Here is a 12,843-nt window from a genome sequence, read left to right on the forward strand (position 1 = left end):
ATGTACGCCATATAGTTTAATTCTTAGACATGGAAAAGTATGTGTTACTGTAATTTTTATCAAAGGAAGAAAAAACTTCAGATAACTTAGCTAGTTCAAGGTCACTATAATTATTAGGTGAACTGTTTGCAATAAAATAAATGGGGCAAATGAATTGGTATCTGTATTCTTTATGTTTCTTTTAAATTGCTACCAGGTGGAATCCTTCTCTTACTCTGCCTCAGAGCAGTCTCCTGCCTTTCCCAAGGGGTCCAATTCCAGCAGTGCTGTACTGTAAGCAGTTTGTTATTGGCAGTGACATGAAGGGAGCAGTTTATCAGTGATCTTCCATTTCTTTATCCTCTTCTCAATCAGCAGCCATCATTTACTTGTTTCTTATAGCTGCTTCTACTCATTCTGTGACGCCCAATCTTGGCAAAACCACCTCATTTGAGAGAATTTGTTGGCTTTTTTCACTCCTGTGTAGGAGGGTATGAGTTCATTGCAATTAACTCCACAAAAACTTTTGCTTTTTAGAGAGGACAGTGTCTCTTTTGAATTAAGCCAAGGAGTAGGCAATTCAAATTGTGAGTTCCAGCTTCTGCGAGGTGGTTGAGATAGTAAATAGGAGAACTAAGAACTTTTCAATTAAGAAAACTCACCATATTAAATCTATGGTTAGCCTTGTTCAAATAAAATTATATTCCCAAAGATGTAACAATCTGTAGAGACTCGATGTTTTTCTGTTTCTCAGCTATTGACAAATGCAACTCATGCTCTTCAGTAACATAGCTCATTACACACAGTGGTTGTTAATTGGAGGTACCTCCCATAGGTTACTGTGGTTTAGAATTTTTATGTCAACTATAGTTTAAAAAGTACCTGTTAAAAAAGATTCTAATTTCCCTACCATTTCTCCCCACCTCCTTTTACGATCACTGAGAAGGACAAATTGGCAAGAACATTGTGTATCTGACATTTTAATCTTTTGGGAGCTGTGTTTAAAAGTGCCAACTTTCTTCTCACTTCTGCAGACTGAGAATGTAATTAATGTGCTTTCTATTATATTTCATTCATGTAGAAAATATCCCATTATGATACAAACTTTAAAATACCTTTTACATTAATAAGATTTTTGCTAGTAATCTTTGGTATTCAGGTGTTAACTATTGAATGAAAAAGAAGACATTAATTTTTGTAACTGAAAAAATATTTTATCCCCTAAGTGGAGTCTTGTTGGTTTTGTATTTATTAATTCTTTCATGAATTTTAACTAGTACATTTCATATGGCCTTATATTTTCATAAGGAACTTTGAGATAAAGAGAAAGCATTGCAAATAAGAGACAAGCATGACTGGGCTTTGAGATTTGAAGTAGAACAAAACTGAGGGGAAAGGAGTAAAGAAGAAAGGGATTTAAAAAATAAGACAAAACTAGAAGAAAATATTGGAGACAAAGCTGGGAATAAACTAAATGACCAGCAACATCAGCTTCTGGCTTGTTACAGGCATAAGTTGTAATGAGATAAGGTCAAGCATGGACACAGATTTAAATGACCCACATTTTTCTTATCCATTCATCTGTTTATGGACACTTGATTTGCTTCCACATTTTAACTACGGTGAATAATGCTGTTATGAATGTGGATGTAAAAGTACCATTTTGAGACACTGCTTTCAATTCTTTTGACTATAAACACATAATTGAAATTGCTGGATCACATGGTAACTTTATTTTTAATTTTTTTAGGAACTGCCATACTGTTTTTCAAAGCAGCTGTACCATTTTACATTCCCACCAGTGGTGCACAAGGGTGCACTCTACATGTATTCTACATCCTTGCCAACACTTGTTTTCTATTCTTTGAATGTGGCTATCCTATTGGGTGTGAAGTGATTTATCTTTGTGTTTTTGATTTGCATTTCTCTTATGATTAGTGATGCTGAGCATCTTTCATGTGCTTATTAGCCATTCATATGTCTTCTTTGGAGAAATGTCTATTCAGGTCCTTTGCCCATTTTAAAATCATAGGGTTTTTTTGTTGTTGTTGTTGAGTTTTAGGAGATCTCTATGTATTATGGATATTAATCTGTTAGTCTGACTTGCAAATATTTTCTCCCATTCTTTAGATTACCTTTTACTATGTTAATAGTGTCATTTCTTCCATAAAATTTTAAAATTTTCATGAAGTCCAATTTGTCTATTTTTTCTTTTGTTACCTGTGTCTTTGGTGTCATATCCAAGAAATTATTACCATTTCCAATGTTGTAATGCTTTTGTCCCATGTTTTCTTCTAAGAGTTCTATTGTTTTAGGTCTTACATTTAAGTCCACATCCATTTTGAGTTAATTTTTATAAATGGTGTTAGATAAGGGCCCAACTTCATTGGCTTGTGGATATCTTGTTTTCACAGCACCATTCATTTAAATTCTGTTTTTTCCCGTGGAATGGTCTTGGCACACTTGTCAAAAATCATTTTACCACATATGGAAAGATTTTATTTCTGGACTCTATTCCATTGGTCTATATGTCTTTCTTTATGTCAGTACTACCTTGTTTTTATTACTGTAGTTTTGTAGATAGATTTGAAATCAGGAAGTGTCAGTCCTCCAGTTTTGTTCTTTGTTGCCAAGAATGTTTCGGTTATTTAGGGTAACTTTAAGATTCCATATAAATTTTAGGATGTATTTTTCTATTTCTGCAAAAAAAAAAAAAAAAAAACGTCATTGGGATTCTGATAGGGATCGTATTAATTATGTAGATCACTTTGGGTAGTAGTGATATTTTAATATCTTATAGTATGCTATTGTAAGGCAATCTGGCTCTAGAAACCATGTTCTTAATTACTGTGCTATAATATGTCCCTATATTAAATATTGGAATTATCTTAGCATATGAGCTAATAGAAGACTGAAGCCCTGTATTATGCTTCTTCATTTCTGCTCTTCACACAGTGGTTGGCAAAGACTGGGTCCTGCCTTAACCTCCTCCTCATGTATAGGGCACTGGTATCACATTCTTCTAAAGTCAAAAGCTAAGGCTAACTAGAAAAAAGTCTCAAGGCCCTTTTCTTCTCTTTAGTGGGAAAGATACTTTTAAAATCTCCATGTAGTCATTTAGAGATGGCACATAAAAGGTTTCCATATTTATGACTCTTTAAAAACCAGCAGTTTTGATGTGAAAAGCTAACATTGAAGAAACTGTGTGATATGTAGTAAAACTCTTGGGCTGTTTCTGCTTTTTTGAGACATTGCCTAGAAAATGGATTTTAAATAGTATTTTTGTAAATTAATTTTAACAGTTTTTTTCATTGAGTTATAACTGACATACAATATCATATTAGTTTCAGGTGTACATCATAGTGATTCATTTTTTATATACATTTTGAAATGGTCACCAGGACAAGTCTAGTTATCATCTGTCACCATACAAGTTATTACAATATTGACTATATTCCCTATGCTGTACATTACATACCTGACCCTCCACCTGTGGTTTCTTTACTTTATAACTGCAAATTTGTAACTCTTAATCCCCTTCACCTATTTCACCTTCCCTGCAACAACCCTTCTCTCTGGCAACCACTCATTTTTTTTCTGTATCTATGAGTCTCTTTCTTTTTTGTTTGTTCATTTGTTTTGTTTTTTAGATTCCACATATGAGATTGTACAGTATTTGTCTTTCTCTTTTTGATATTTCACTTAACATGATACCCTCTAGATACATCTATGTTGTCCCAAATGATGAGGTTTCATTCTTTTTAATGGCTGCATAATATTCAATTATATATGTATACCACATCTTTTTCATCCACTCATCTATCAGTGGATACTTAGGTTGTTTCTATATCTTGGCTATTGTAGATAATGCTGCAATGAACATAGGGGTGCATATATCATTTCCAGTTATTGTAATTATTTTCTTTGGATTAAAAACTCATAAGTAGGAATGCAGGATTGTTCTATTTTTAACTTTTTGAGGAAACCATATGCTGTTTTCTGTATGGGCTGCACCAATTTACATTCTCACCAACAGTGAATGAGGGTTCCCATTTATTTGGTAGATTTCACCTGTGAACCCATCTGGTCCCAGAATTTTGTTTGTTGGAAATTTTTTAAATTACAGATTCAATTTCATTACTAGTAATCAGTCTATTCAGATTTTCTATTTCTTCATTTAGTCTTGGAAGATTGTATGCTTCCAGGAATTTATCCACTTCTTCTAGGTTGTCCAATTTGTTGACGTATAATTGTTAGTAATATCTCTAATGATCCTTTGTATTTTTGTGATATCAATTTTAACTTCTCCTTTTTCATTCATGATTTTATTTATTTGGGCCCTTTCTCTTTGTTTCTTGATGAGTCTGGCTAAAGTTTTATCAGTTTACCTTTTCAACAAACCAGCTCATAGTTTCATTGATCTTTTCTATTTTTTTGTTCTCTATTTCATTATTTCTGCTCTGACCTTTATCATCCCCTCCATTCTGCTAGCTTTGGGCTTTGTTTGTTCTTATTTTTCTAATTCCTTTAGATGATAGGTTGGGTTGTTTATTTGAGATTTTTGTTTCTTGAGGTAGGTCTATATCACTATATGACAATCTATATATAAAGCAGTCTGTTTTAAGTTGGTAGTCACTTAATTTTGAACACTTTCTAAAAGTACTACATTTTTATCCCACATTTTATTTCGTATTTTACATCTTTTTATTTTATGTATTCCTCATTTATTTTAGTTACAGTTGACTTTACTGCTTTTGTCTTTTAATCCTCATACTAGCTTTATAAATGATTGAACCACTACCTTTACTTCATGTATGCGTTTACCAGTGAGATTTTTTTCCTTTGATATATTTTCTTATTTCTAGTTATGACCTTTTCTGCTTAAAGAAGTCCCTTTAACATTTCTTGTAAGGCCAGTTTAGTGGTGATGAACTCCTTTAGATTTTACTTGTCTGGGAAATTGTCTCTCTCCTTCAATTCTCAATGATAACTTTGCCAAATAGAGTATTCTAGGTTGTAAGGTTTTTTTCCTTTCAACACTTTGAATATGTCATGTTTCTTCCTTCTGGCCTGCAAACTTTCTGCTGAAAAATTCTGCTGATAGTCTTATGGGGGTTCTCTTATACATTTTCTCTTGCTGCTTTAAAATTTTTCTCTTTATCATTAACTTCTGCTGTTTTAATTATAATGTGTCTTGATGTGGATCACTTTGGGTTCATCTTGTTTGGGACTCTCTGTGCTTCCTGGATGTCTGTTTTCTTACACTGATTAGAAAAGTTTTCAGCCATTATTTCTTCAAATAAGTTTTTTCCCCCTTTTTCATTTTCATCTCCTTCCAGGACCCCTATAATGAGAATGGTACTACATTTGATGTTGTTTCAGAGGTCCCTTAAGCTATCCTTTTAAAATCCTTTTTTCTTTTTGTTGTTCTGATTGGGTGATTTCCACTATCCTGTCTTCCAAATTGCTGATCTCTTCTGAATAATCTAATCTGCTTTGATTCCCTCATTTCTCATTTCAGTTATTGTATTCTTCCACTTTGACTCATCCTTTCTTATATTTTCTGACTCTTTGTTGTAGTGCTCACTGTGTTCACTTATTCTTCTCCTGAGTTTGGTGAACACTTTTACGACCATCACTTTGAATTCTTTATCAAGTAGATTTATTCATATTTGTATCATTAAGGTCTTGTTCTTAGATATCATCTTGTGCTTTTATTTGGAACATATTTCTGTTTCCATAGTTTGCTTGGCTCTCTGTGTTTTTTTCTATGTGTTACGAAATACTGCTACATCTCTGTCTTGAAGGACTGGCCTTATGTAGGTGATGATCCTTCTCGTTCAACCCTCCCCTAATTCTTGATTGTCTCTCAAATCTTTGTATTGTCTATAATACCTGATTTATTCTTGATATGCCTCTGTTGTTGAGGGTGTGCTGAGACCTGTCAGTGTTTGAAGGGGTGGAATCTCATTTAGCACCTAATTTCAGGCTGATTGGATGCCAAACTGTCAGACAGCAGTTTTTAAAGTATGTAGATAAATACAGTCATGTGGGACTGCAATTGTATTCCTGCTGGCCTCCAGACTAGGAGATCTTTAAATGTTTCCTGGTGACAAGTGCTAAAATTGCGGCTCCTGATGAGTGTTTAAGTTCCTTTCTGGGGACCTTCATTGAGCTATAGCAAGGACAAGTGTGTTCAAGGATGGTGTCTCCCTGATTACTAAATATATGGGAAACCTGAAGCCAGTCCCTGAGGGTAAAGTTCCAGGCTAAGTAAATAGGTCTTTTTCATGGGAAGACTGGGGTTGTTTCAGTCTGCTCTCTGTGTCGTTCCCTGGGTATGGTAGCCTCTCAAGAACTGTCTTTCCAATTGTTATAGCCCCGTGGAGCTCAGGAATGCCAGCTGATCAAGGGGTGTGCCCTGTGTTGATTGCATGTACCTGCTTGCCTTACACATGATGGATAATTGTAAAGGGAAACCTCTTTTTTAAATTGTTAAGATTTATAGAACACTCTGAGAATCTTAAGAAGGAGCAGGGAAATAATTCTATCTGGACAAATTAAAATAAAATATTCTATGGGTATTTAAAACAGAAAAATATAGACTGTATTTGTTAATTTCTATATATTCTCAAATGTAATTTTTATAGCTTAATAGAAAATTAAACATATAGAATATCAAGAAAGGAAATACATGTGATTTTAGTCAATTCTGGGGAATACATGAGAATGAAGATACAATGTTGATATAAAGTGGCAAATTCTTATCCTTTAATGTTTAGTTTCCTCCTACTTAAATATAATGATTTGTTCACATGTTTTTCTTTCCTGATGGGAACTTGAGATTTTTTTCCTAGCACTGGGGTGACTGAAATGTGATGTGCATTGCCTCCAGAGACTCCTGTGGGATTTGACCCAAATTTACCCTCTGAGACTTTGCTTGCCATTGCACAATGGCTTAGTCTTTTTCTTTTCTCCATCTGACCTCCTCACTTCTTGACCAGTATTTCCTTGGATTATATCTTAACATGTAACATTCACAAATATCCTATACTCAGGGTCTGCTCCTAAACTATGGAACATGTATATGTCAGGCTCTTCTTTAGAATGAGCTAATTGGAATAAGGCAGTTAGCCTTGGGAATTACACCCCACTTCTCCCCACTGCTGGAATTTTGAGCTGGTTCTAGGTAGATAATGCAACATTGCATGTAGGTATATAAAACTTCAGTGTGTAATGGTTGAACTCCTAGTTTTCTGCTCTAAAAAGCTCACAAAAATGCTAACTCAGATTTTTTAATACTTCCTAATTCTTCCATATCTGTGTCTCATATCACATCTCATGTTGAGTAACTACAAATTTACACAACTTTGGTCATAAGCAATCAAATTATAAACAGAAAGGAGCTAAATATGTCGATGTCTGAAATGTAGTATATATATGAAATTCTTAGGGGTCTTAATCTGTGGACAGATCAAAAGAAAAAGCAAAAAGGAACATATTCTAGATGAGATTAATTGAAACTAAGAAAAATGCCAAGTCTTCATCTGTTAGAAACTGGCCTGTCAACAAGTACATCCTTTGGAATTAGAAATGAAAAATCCTCTATATCAGAATTAAAATAGTGGTTGGTAGTTTGGCTATTGAAAAAAGGCAGGTGAATTCCATGCTTAAAATACAAGAAGAAAAGCAAAAATGACAAATAATAAGCAATAAAATGGAAAGCAACCAAGAACATGATATAATACATAATTTAGAAAAATGAATACTAAAATGACCAAGAAACCAAAATCAAAATTAATGAGGAACAATAATATATTAAGTACTATTTGGATACCACCAGTTTCTCTCTGGGGAGAGTTATGTTTTCTGAGTAAAGGTAGCCTTAAAAAAATGAAATCAGATTCAAATTCGCCCTTTTCCCAGCTGCTGCTTTTTCATGACAGGCTGAAGCAGAAAACACTAAAAGTGTCTGTTGGTAACAGTTTGAAAAAGCTGTAGTCTCTCTCAAAATATAAAGGTAACTTCAGAAGACATTTTCTCGAGCTATATCATATTACTGACATATATATCATGTACTTTTAAGGTGTACAATGTGATGACTTGATACACGTATAGATTGCGAAGTGACTGACACAGTAAGCTTACTTAGCAGTTTGATCCTATCACATAACTATCATATTGTGTGTGTGTGTGTTAACATTGAAGTTCTACTCTCTTAACAAGTATACAATACTTGTTGTTAATCATAGTCACCATGCTATACATTAGATTCCCAGAATTTATTCATCTTATAAGTGGAAGTTCATACATTTTGACCAGCATCTCCCCATCCCACACTGCAACCCCCACCCCGGCCCCAGCCTCTGGCAATCACCATTCTACTCTACTTCCATGAGTTTGGCTTTTTTAGATTCCACAAGTGAAAGATTTGAATATTTTCTCATGAACCTGGTAAACTCGTTTATTGTTTCCTATTCTCCATGAATCTCTTCTCCTAGCTTCAGGTCCCAGATTAGATATAACCTCTCCTGGGAAGCATTTCCTGACTTCTCAAAACTCCTCTATTACTTTCACATGAGATTGTGATTTCTCATTTAGTTATCTGTATCTCCTAATAAACTATAAGTGCCACCATGGTCTGTGGCTCTAGCGCTGAGCACAGGTCTCGTACACAGCAGTGTATTTAATGAATCGATGACTTACGTTGCCACATCAGGATGTATAGTGCAATTCTGAACACTATAGAGAGAAGTCTTGCCTATTTGGTAAACTCACTTTGGATTGTCAGTATGGGTTTTGTTGTGGAAGGGAGAACAAAAGAGGCTGGCAGGATCAAGGGTTCATTTGTTAGTTGATGCACCAGCAGAGTGCCCCTCCGAGGTGGCTTGGCAGAGCAAGCCTTTAAATCAGCACACATGTCCATTCCCTGGGTGTCATGTCTGCTCCATCCCCGTGCAAATCAGGAGTATACGAAGACCCTGATACCTGCATCTCCATAACTTTCCTTTGCTTATAAGTTGATTCTGATTAAGGCTCAAAATGAGATGAGAAAAATGTCTCTTGTGTGTGAGGAATGGATAAGGCCTACTCCCTTAGTAAGGGAGTAAGCTGCCTGCTCAGAATGGCACAAAATCTCATCTTTCTTTTATGTTTCATGGGTTTCTTCACCATGCCTCTGTGCCTTTGTGCATTCTGACCCTTTTGCTTAGATTATCTTTACTCCCTTTTGTTACCTGTCATACTCCTCTTCATCCTCCAAGACTCAGTTTACTTGTTTTTTGGAATTTCCCTAAAACCCCCATCAAGTTTGAAACTCTCTTCTGTTTTCCTCTCACTCCTTTATTCACATACCTTACCTTATGGTATTCACTGTATTGTCCACTTCTGTTAACTACACTGTGAACTTAGTTAAGGCAGGAGAATGTCTTTTACTTTTTTCTTGCTCCATCCGTATAAATAGCTCAATAAAATATTCATTGATATATGTGTAGATTCAAAATCACCAGTAAGACTAATAAGAAAGGGACTTCCCTGGAGGTCCAGTGGTTAAGACTTCACCTTCCAATGCAGGGGGTGTGGGTTTGACCCCTGGTCAGGGAGCTAAGATCCCACATGCCTCAAGGCCAACAAAACATAAAACAGAAGCAATATTGTAACAAATTCAATAAAGACTTTAAAAATGGTCCACATCAAAAAAAAAAAAATGAAAAAAAGAAAGAAAGACTAATAAGAAAATGCAGAACTATAGGGGATTGTAGAGACATCTACTTGAATCCCACGACTTTGTATTAAAACCTATGGCTATAAGAACCTCTTCTTAAACATTTGGACCTAGTTATTTTTGTAATTTAAGAGGTATTGGGGAAAATTGAGAATGAGAAAAATATGTCAATACTCATTTGACTAATAAAAATTTGAAAGGATTTTTAAAATAGTGAACTTCTGAAGGAATTTGTAGCATAAATTATGACTGCATGCAATAAATATAAAATAAACAAATGAACTTGATACCTGTCATATTTCAGACAGATATTTCACTTCCTTTTACTGGGGAAGTCAGAACTTCTCTGCTGCATTTCAATTACGCATTTAAGTACTACAGTAGAATAAAATTGTGGCCTGAAAATTGGCCTGCTGAAACTGGCATCAACTATTTCAAGTGGTTGCTTTGAAATATCAAAAGATAACCCTTATATGGGATGAACGCTTAACTGTTTAAAATATTACCATTCAGTAGCCATTAGCTGAGCAGAATTCAAGGCAAAGAAATAAAAAATGAGCATGACAGGCACTCATGATTTAGTGAAGAGAGAAATAAACCAGAAGTTATAATTCAGTGATCTAGGTACTTGACACACAGGGTGAGGTGACTATTGTGCTTTGGGGGAATATGTTGGTGTTTATTTCCACTCCTCCTCTGTCCCCTCACATGACTGTAGAAGTTGTAACCTAATTTTTTCTTCTCCCATTACTACACCACACCTGCAATTCAAATTCTCAGTCTACCATTTACTAGCTTCATGATTGTGGATAAGTAACTTAATCCTTATTTTCCTCATTTATTAAATAACTTAAGTTATTTAAATTTATTAAATACTTAAGTCTTAGTTGCCTCATTTATTTTTTTTAACATCTTTCTTGGAGTATAATTGCTTTACAATGGTCTGTCAGTTTCTGCTTTATAACAAAGTGAATCAGTTATACATGTACATATGTCCCCATATCTTTTCCCTCTTGCATCTCCCTCCATCCCACCCTGCCTATCCCACCCCTCTAGATGGTTGCAAAGCACCAAGCTGATCTCCCTGTACTATGCGGCTGTTACCACTAGTTATCTATTTTACGTTTGGTAGTCTATATATATGTCCATGCCACTCTCTCACTTTGTCCCAGCTTACCTTCCCCCTCCCCGTATCCTCAAGTCCATTCTCAACTTTTTGTCTTGCTTGTAGTTTCCTTTAGTTTCACTAGGCCCCATACGTTTATTTTTGTTTTTATTTCCATTTCTCTAGGAGGTGGCTCAAAAAGGATTTTGCTGTGATTTATGTCAAAGAGTGTTCTGCCTATGTTTTCCTCTAAGAGCTTAAAGTGTCTGGCCTTACATTTTGGTCTTTAATCCATTTTGAGTTTATTTTTGTATATGGTGTTAGGGACTGTTCTAATTTCATTCTTTTAAATGTAACTGTGCAGTTTTGCCAGCACCACTTATTGAAGAGGCTGTCTTTTCTCAATTGTATATTCTTGCCTCCTTTGTCAAAGATAAGGTGACCATATGTGTGTGGATTTATCTCTGGGCTTTCTATACTGTTCCACTGATCTATATTTCTGTTTTTGTGCCAGTACCATACTGTCTTGATTATTGTAGCTTTGTAGTATAGTCTGAAGTCAGGGAGCCTGATTCCTCCAGCTCCATTTTTCTTTCTCAAGATTGCTTTTGCTATTTGGGGTCTTTTGTGTTTGCATTCAAATTGTGAAATTTTTTGTTCTAGTTCTGTAAAAAATGCCAGTTGTAGTTTGATAGGGATTGCACTGAATGTGTAGATTGCTTTGGGTAGTATAGTCATTTGCACAATGTTGATTCTTCTATTCTAAGAATATGGTATATACCTCCATCTATTTGTATCACCTTTAATTTCTCTCATCAGTGTCTTATAGTTTTCTGCATACAGGTCTTTAGTCTTCTTAGGTAGGTTTATTCCCAGGTATTTTATTCTTTTTGTTGCAATGGTAAATGGGAGTGTTTCCTTAATTTCCCTTTCAGAGTTTTCATCATTAGTATATAGGAATACAAGAGATTTCTGTGTATTAATTTTGTATCCTGCAACTTTACCAAATTCATTGTTTAGTTCTAGTAGTTTTCCGGTAGCATCTTTAGGATTCTCTATGTATAGTATCATGTCATCTGCAAACAGTGACAGTTTTCTTCTTTTTTTCCAATTTGTATTCCTTTTATTTCTTCTTCTTCTCTGATTGCTGTGGCTAAAACTTCCAAAACTATGTTGAATAATAGAGATGAGAGTAGGCAACCTTGTCTTGTTCCTGATCTTGGGGAAACGGTTTCAGTTTTTCAGCATTGAGAATGATGTTGGCTGTGGGTTTGTCATATATGGCCTTTATTATGTTGAGGTAGGTTCCCTCTATGCCTAGTTTCTGGAGGGTTTTTTTAATCATAAATGGGTGTTGAATTTTGTCAAAAGCTTTTTCTGCATCTATTGAGATGATCATATGGTTTTTCTCCTTCAGTGTTTTAATATGGTGTATCACATTGATTGATTTGCATATATTGAAGAATCCTTGCATGCCTGGGATATACCCCACTTGATCATGGTGTATGATCCTTTTAATGTGCTGCTGGATTCTGTTTGCTAATATTTCGTTGAGGACTTTTGCATCTGTGTTCATCAGTGATATTGGCCTGTAGTTTTTGTTTGTTTGTTTGTAGTTTTCTTTTTTTGTGACATATTTTTCTGGTTTGGGTATCAGGGTGACGGTAGCCTCGTAGAATGCATTTGGGAGTGTTCCTCTCTCTGCTATATTTTGGAAGAGTTTGAGAAGCATAGTTATCTCTTCTCTAAATGTTTGATAGAATTTGCTTGTGAAGCCATCTGGTTCTGGGCTTTTGTTTGTTGGAAGATTTTAAATCAGAGTTTCAATTTCAGTGCTTGTGATTAGTCTGTTTATATTTTCTATTTCTTCCTTGTTCAGTCTGGGAAGGTCGTGCTTATGTAAGAATTTGTCCATTTCTTCCAGGTTGTCCATTTTATTGGCATATAGTTGCTTGTAGCAATCTCTCATCATCCTTTGTATTTCTGCATTGTCAGTGGTTACGTCTCCTTTTTCATTTCTAATTCTGTTGATTTG

The sequence above is a fragment of the Neophocaena asiaeorientalis genome, unplaced genomic scaffold (assembly GCF_003031525.2).
Source record: "Neophocaena asiaeorientalis asiaeorientalis breed wild unplaced genomic scaffold, Neophocaena_asiaeorientalis_V1.1 scaffold148, whole genome shotgun sequence".
Lineage (NCBI taxonomy): Eukaryota > Metazoa > Chordata > Mammalia > Artiodactyla > Phocoenidae > Neophocaena > Neophocaena asiaeorientalis.